Source organism: Triticum urartu, chromosome 6A (assembly GCF_056163025.1).
Source record: "Triticum urartu cultivar PI428250 chromosome 6A, HENAU_Tu73, whole genome shotgun sequence".
NCBI lineage: Eukaryota > Viridiplantae > Streptophyta > Magnoliopsida > Poales > Poaceae > Triticum > Triticum urartu.
This window is the reverse complement of record NC_141878.1, coordinates 278,370,425-278,378,450: the sequence shown is the minus strand read 5'-3', so window position 1 is coordinate 278,378,450 and position 8,026 is coordinate 278,370,425.

The window sequence follows — 8,026 nt, the reverse complement described above, 5'->3', positions numbered from 1 at the left end:
CGTGGATGAAGGCCGAAGATGGCACATCATCACTCTCCTCGAAGACCAAAGATAAGGTCTCATGAGCGGTCTCGTAGCTTGACTCGGAGTATGAGTCCAATATTGGCGCCGTCTTCATGTTGTTGAAGAGGTTCATGCTCGTTGCCGTGGTCGAAGAGGATGGCCCTTGCTCAACCTTCTTGTCGCCGTCTTGTTGTTGGAGGCCCAAATGATGTGGCACCTCGTACCTCGTCTCCATGACCGAAGGGAAATTCCCATGCTCGGCCATCTTCCTTGAGGGGCTTCCGAAGATGGAAGTGTCTCCCTCGCGCGTAGTTGGTCGCCTTGTAGTTGAAGATGTCGATGTAGGTGAACTCACGGGAAGTAGGCGAAGATGCCGTACGTCGAAAGGCGAAGATGCCTTGATAGCAGTTGGCGAAGATGCCGAAATGGTTGGTGTAGCCGTAGCTCCGTCTTGGTGGTGCTCGTCTTGCGGTCTTTTCTTGTGCTCATGAAGTTTGGATTTGGCGTGAAGTAGGGCTTGTTGGGACTTGTAGGAAGGGGGATGTCAAGAGCTTTCCAATGAGTTAAAGAACGTCAAAATCGGAGTTCGGATGAATTAGTTATGGCCGAAACAAAAATCAGCCGAAGTTGATATCTACAGGTAGCGAACGTCCGGTCGAGTCGGAAATCCGCTGATTCTGCTCGGGTTAGGGGGTTCCGGTCGTCCGGTAAGGTCGGACGTCCGGTAAGGTGACGGTCGTCCGGTGTATCGGGGTCAACTCCAGATTCGAGATTCGAGACACGATTTTGGGCGGAATTTGGGGATTTTGGGGTCAAAATTGATGACATTTCGTGGATGAAAGATGGGGAAACTTGGGGAGATGCTAGATCCACTCGAAACCAAGCAAATCCATGGATCAAAATCAACAAAACATCATCAAACCAACAAATCACAAAAAAAATTGGGGCTATTTTTGGTGGGGATTTTCGAATTTAGGACGAAATCAAGCAAAAGAAGGCTAGAAAACGGTGGGGGAGGCTCCGAAATCGTGATCAACGTGGCTCATGATACCAAGATGATGTAGGGTAGGAACCCTATAGGCCGATCTTTCACGAAAGGAGCAAATCCTGTCCAGGAACGCGAAGAACACGAGGGGAAAACGATGGAAAACATGAGAGAATCACTCAACCAACAAGAATAGATCACACATGCGCTAGATCGATGAACACAAAGGTGAGATACAAGATCCAAAGTCAAGAATGGACGATACAAAGGTAGCCGGTCTTCTCCGTGAGGAGGTCTTGATGTTCTTCTCCAAAAGGAGGTCTTGAATCCAAAGGGATCTTCTCCGAAGAGGCCGCGGTCTCTCACGAGGAGTAGATCTGATGTGGATGAGCGAAGCTCTATCTCTAAGTATGAGCTAAACCAACACTAACCCTCAAATGGTGGAGGTGGAGGAGTATATATAGTCTAGGGCTACGAAGGGGTAAGTGAGGGCTAAGGGATACATGGGCTCGGCCCGATACACTATGCACAGACAGGCGTCGGACGCCCGGTCCCGACCGGTCGTCCGGTGGTTGGAGCTTCTTCCGTAGCTCTTCTTCTCGTTCCTCGCGCTTGGTGTCCTCGCCTTGTTGTCCATGGTCTTCCTCTTGTTTCCTAGTCATGCATAGCACACATGTTTGAGGTAGTAGCCATGTCTCACATATGGAAAGTGATGGTTCGAAGAGGTGTGAGCTCACCTTGTGTCCAATGGTGTATAGATGAGGTCTCGTCTTATGTTCTCTTAGGGCTTGGAGAGCAGTCGGAGTGTACATGGGGATGAATGTGGGATGCTCTGCATCATCGATGATGCGGAGCATCCCAAGGTCATCCCCATGGACCTACCATTGTCTCATCAAGTGCCTAGTGGACCCATGACTCGATCTCGTGCAAGAGCTCTTGAAACCGAGGTGACATCTCTCCTCTCACAATTCCACCTCGATGCACATTAAGCATGGCTACTACCTCATATGGACACTTTGTGCATACTCAGGTACCATGGAGAAGCTAAGGAGCAAGGACAAGAAGAAGAGGAAGATGGACGAGAAGACGGAGAAGAAGGAGGGCTGAAGGAAAAGTCCCAGCCACCGGACGACCGGCCAGGACCGGACGTCCGGCGCCTGAAGCCTCAGCCGAACCCCAGCGAGCGGACGTCTGGTCTAGACCGGACGACCGGTGCCCCTGCACCCGAAGCAAACGAGCGGACGTCCGGTCCGGACCGGACGACCGACGCACCTGCATCCGAGCCGACATCAGTAGAAGTCCGACGTTTCCGGACGTCCGGCACCCCCATCACAGAGCAGAACCAGCGGATGTCCGGAGGACACCGGACGACCGGCCGCTCCTGAGACACCGGACGACCGGCCACCAGCAGACGTCCGGTACCTGGCTGCGTCCAGATTCGGGCCCGAGGCCCATGTACCCCTACTTTCACCCCCATTTGCACTTAGACTATAAATACACCTCTGCCACCTCCTTTCTAGGGTTAGCAAATGTTTAGATCATATTTGTGAGAGAGAGCTTTGCTCATCCACTTGGTTACCTTCTCCTCGGAGATTCGAGCCTCCACCGGAGAGGATCCCCCAAGCGGATGCAAGCCCCCTTTACGGGAAGATCACCCCGTGGATTCAAGACCTCCTCATGGAGAAGACCGGTTACCGTGTATCGTCCATTGTTGACTTTGGATCGTGTATCTTCCCCTTTGTACTCGAGGATCTAGCACATGTGTGTCTATTTCTTGTTGGTTGAGTGATTCTCTCGTGTTTCCCCTCATGATTTCCCTCGTTTTCCCCCTCGTGTTCCTCATGTTCTTCACGGGATCCACTCCTTTCGTGAAAGATCGGGCGATTAGGGTTCTACCCTACATCAAAAGGATACGGTACCGCAACTCAAATTCTCAAACCTCGAAGTAGCAAATGTGTCGGAGACTGAAACGGTCCAAAATGGTTGGGCTATGCGGAAGTGGTGGAGGTATGCGGAAGTATATGTGGTATATGGTGGGTACCGGAACAAAATTTGGTGAAAAATGGACGGAAAACGGAGCGGTGGATGGAGATGTTGCTGCCAGGGGTCGGATGTCCGGGTGGAACGCCGGATGCCGGGCTCTGGATCCGAGGACGAACGGGATGAACACCGCATGGAGAGGTCAAATCCTGGCAAAATTCGGAGGAATTTGTGGATGGAAATTGGGGGAAAATGGATCGGAAGCTAGATCCACTCAAAACAAAGCAAATCCACGGATCCAAACCAACAAAATCTCAACACACCAACAAATCACAAAAAAATTGGGGGATATTTTTGGTGGGGAATTTTCAAATTAGGACGAAAAACAACAAAACAAGGCTAGAAACACAACGGGAAGGCTCCGAAATCGTGATCAACGTGGCTCTTGATACCAAGATGATGTAGGGTAGAACCCTAATCGGCCGATCTTTCACGAAAGGAGCGGATCCCGCGAAGAACACGAGGAACACAAAGAGGGGAACGAGGGAAATCACAAGGGGAAACACAAGAGGAACACTCAAACTAACAAGAACAAGTCACACAAGTGCTAGATCCTCGAATACATAAGAGAAGATACACGATCCACGGACAACTAAGGACGATACATGGTAACCGGTCTTCTCCGTGAGGAGGTCTTGATGTTCTACCCTAAAGAGGGGTCTTGTGTCACATCCCTAGTTCTGGTATGACCTAGGCTAGCCTTCATGTTTGCATCATGTTTAAATTCCATTTAAATTTGAAATGGGGATTTGTGAAACCCTCAGAAATCATTTCTGAAAATGACCCAAGTAAAAATTGCTCCAAAAGGGTCCAAGAAAATGCTCATGTTGCTCTCTGAAAATATTGGACAGAGATAAAAATCAAACCAATATTTTAAAGAGCTCATAAGTATTTATTTTGGGCATTTGGAATTAATCCAGTATTTATTTGCGTTGGATAAATATTTTTTATATAAATAAAATATTGTCCAATAATTCTGAATTTTGGTGAGGGGCTTTGGATTAATTTCTTAGGTCCCTGTAAAATTTGACAGAATTAAATAAAATGATTTAGTATTTTACTAAATTAAAACAAATGTCAGAAAATAGAAAACAAAAACAAAATAGAAAAAAGGAGGAACTACCTGGACTTACATGGGCCACTTGCTGGCCTGGCACTATGCAGCCAAACGGCCCAGCTGTGCAGCCCAGCTGGCCTAGCTCGCCTCCTCCTCTGTCTTCTTCCTCGCGCCTACTGGCAGAGGCGCATGCCCGCGGCGCGCACGCACGCGCACCGCTACCTCCTGCCTGCCTGATGCCACCCCGACGCCGCTACGAGCGCCACGACACCCTGGAGGCCCCTCTCTCCTCTCCCTCACTCGCTTCTTTCTCTCACCTCCCCTGTCTCGCTCTCTTCACCATGCCCGAGCGCCACCATCGCCACCGCTCGCCATTGCCGCGCCCACCGCCACGGCCTCGCCTCTCCGACAAGCCCAAGAGCTTCGCCGCGTCTTCCTCGTCCTCTCCACCAAGAAACGCACCTCGGGAGGCCCTGGAGCGCCGCCTCGCCGTCGTCTTCACTTCCGGCTGCCGGAGATCGCCCACGCCGTTCTGCTCGCGTTCGACCTTCCCCGAGCTCGCTGAAGACCTCGCCGGATTCGCTGTGAGCTTCTGCTCCGCTTCCCCCTCTCCGTTCCGCCGTTTCCGTGCCGTAGCCCTACTACCATCGCAACTGCGAGCGCCTCGCCGCCGGCCATGTCGCCACCATGGCCAGGGCCACCGTAGCTAGCGCCCGAGCATACCACCATGCTCAGTGCAATGCCAGGAGGCCGTAGAGGCCCTCCGCAGCCCCTGCCATGCCCCGTAGCTCGATTCCGCCCAAACCCGTGCTCTGGTCGCCGCCTCGAGCTTGTTTTCGGCGAGCTCTGGCACCCCCGCAGCCTCCCGCTTGCTCCAAACGACACGGACGAGCTCCAGCTCCTCGTCCGTGGTCTCTGCCGCGCGTTTGGTCGCCGGAAGGCGATTTCTGACGCCTCCGCCGCGTCTGGCCTCGCCGGCGTCAAGTCGCCGGCGGCCATTGACCCCGCTGACAGGAGGTTTGACCTTTCCGTGGGTCGCCGACATGTGGGTCCCGGCCCTGTTAAGTTTTAGTTAGGATTAGTTTAACAACTAATTAAACCCTGTTTAACTAATTGGGTCACTGACGCATGGGCCCAACCCCATTAACTAAACCAGTTTAGGTTTAATTTAAATTAGGATTAGCCACAGACACTGACGTGTGGACCCCACACGTCAGGTTTTACCTGGTCAGCCGCCTTTGACCTGCTGACGTAAGCATGACGCTGTGCTGATGCATTATATCATTTTCTGGATTTAAAATAAATCAGGAAATTCCAGAAAATGATATAAACTTCAAAAATTCATAGAAATTCAACCGTAGCTCAGATTGAAATAATTTATATATGAAAAATTATCAGAAAAATGCATTCTATCCATCTGTACCAGTTTCACGCATGAAAAATCAACTTATACCTACTGTATAAGTGAAACACTAAAATGGCTTATATGAAGAGCTTATTTTGGAGATGCATTTGAATCTTTGGTTCAAATGGATTTCATCCAAATAAAAGCTAGTTGCATTAGCTCAATCAGCATCACATATTCATGCCATGATCATGCATCATATTGTTTCATATGCTTGTGTTTGATTATCGACAGCGTTCCTTCTCGATAGGTTCTGCTCCGGAGACCGATCCAGAGTACCTGTTAGAGGAGCAGTGCCCCCCTGTTGATCTACCAGGCAAGCAAAACCCCTTGTTCATTCCGATACAATCCTACTCTCTCGCTCCTGCTCTCATTTATTGCATTAGGACAACAACGATTCAACTGCTACTTTATGTTGTGGTAGTTGAACCCATTCCTCTGCATGACCTGTCATTGCAACAGTAAATAGTTAAAACCCACTAGCATGTGTAGGAGTTGATTGAGCCATGTAGTGTTCCTACCATGCATTTCCTGCTATTGCTTAGAGTATGTCAGGTCTGATTCATTGGGAATGAATTGGAGTGCAATGCTATGTTCTGATACTGAGAGTTAAGTGTGTGAACACGATTTGGTAAAGGTAGCGGTGAGAGGCCATGTAGGAGTACATGGTGGGTTGTCTCACTGGAACCGTCCTTAAGCACTGTGTTCCGTGTATGTCGTCCAATGACTAGCTACTACCACACATTGGAATGCTTAAGTGCCCATATCGACTTATTAACCAACTTGATCTCTGTCCAGGAGTTGCAAATAGTTTCTGGTGTTTGTAGGTAGTGCTATTTTTCTACCGAGTGGCACCCGGCAAGGAGGACTTGGGACAGACTAGGCACATGTGGCCCGGTGTACCGAGTGGCACCCGGATGGTGGGCTCGGGAACACTGTACACATCGTTTGGGGCCGTGAGTGAAACCCCGGCCGGATCTCCTTGTGGATGGAACCCGAATAGGCGATAAACCTGGACTAGAGTCTTGTGTGGTTAGTCAGGTCGTGGCCGACACCCTCGCTAGGCTTCCGCTTGAAGGTTGCCGAGATACATGACGTGTATATGGTGATAAGTGGTGAGAGCGTGTGTGAAGAAGTACACCCCTGCAGGGTTATCATGATCTATTCGAATAGCCGTGTCCTCGGTTATGGACTTCTTGGATGCTTACGTGGTACATAGAAAACTTAAAGTGGATACTCTAAAATGCTCAAGACAAGTGTGAGTGCTATGGATGGCCTTCTCGTGGAGAGACGGGGATGAATCCATAGTAGTGTATTGATGTGGTGATTAGTGGACTCGTGTGCGCTGCCTCATCTCAAAGAAGTTTCTCGTTGTCGTAGAACAGGATAGCCACTGAGTCAAAGCTGGCTTGCTGCAACTAAACCCCACATTACCTTCTTGATACAAATGCATGTATGACAGGATCTGATGTAAGTCTTGCTGAGTACCTTTGTACTCACGTTTGCTTTATTTATGTTTTGGAGGTGAGATATCTGTCTCACAAGTAGTACCACTTGGACTTCGACAAGTAGCTTGTTACCTCAGCTACGATCTTGTGCCCTTGGGAGGGTCTTGTAGATAGTCAGGCTTCTCAGCCTTTTTCTTTTGTAGTTGCCTGTACTCAAACATGTAATGCTTCCGCTTGTTGCTTGTATGCTCTGAATGATGGGTCATGTGACCCCTATTTGTATTTAATGCTATGTGGCTCTTCTGGGCCTTTATCTATATGAGTTTGCATTATGTGGTGATGCCATATTGTACAGCACATACTTGCATGTTATGCGTACGTGTGACATGTATTGCTATGTGTGGGATCCGACAATCTAGTTGTTTATCCTTGGCAGCCTCTCTTATGGGGAAATGTAGTCTAGTGCTTCCTTGAGCCATAGTAGTCCACTACCGCCCGGTTCACCGGAGTCCTGCTAGCCCAGCACTACTGCTTAGGACACTTGACTGGACGACATGTGTTTCACTTTGTTCCTGTGTCTGTCCCTTTGGGGAAATGTCACACCGTGACATCCGGAATCCTGCCTAGCCTGCTACAGCCCGGGTTCCCCAGAGTCCTGTTAGCCCAATGCTACAGCCCGGATTCACACGCTGCTGACCGACATGCTCGATGTGAATCATGTATGCCTGTCCCCATAGGTTAGTACCGCTTTGGGTTCATGACTAGCCATGTCGGCCCGGGTTCTCTTTCACATGGATGCTAGCGATACTATCATATACGTGAGCCAAAAGGCGCAAACGGTCCCGGGCCATGGTAAGGCGACACCCGTGGGAATACCGTGCGTGAGGCCGCAAAGTGATATGAGGTGTTACATGCTAGATCGGTGTGACTTGGAATCTCGGTCCCGACAGCTTTGGTATCAGAGCCTGACTGCCTGTAGGATTACCAAGCCAACCTGGTCGAAGTTGGGTCTAGAAATTCTTTCGCTATATAGGGGAATTGATTGTGGAAGGGAACATAAGGCTCTTTTTACTCCTTATACCTCATGC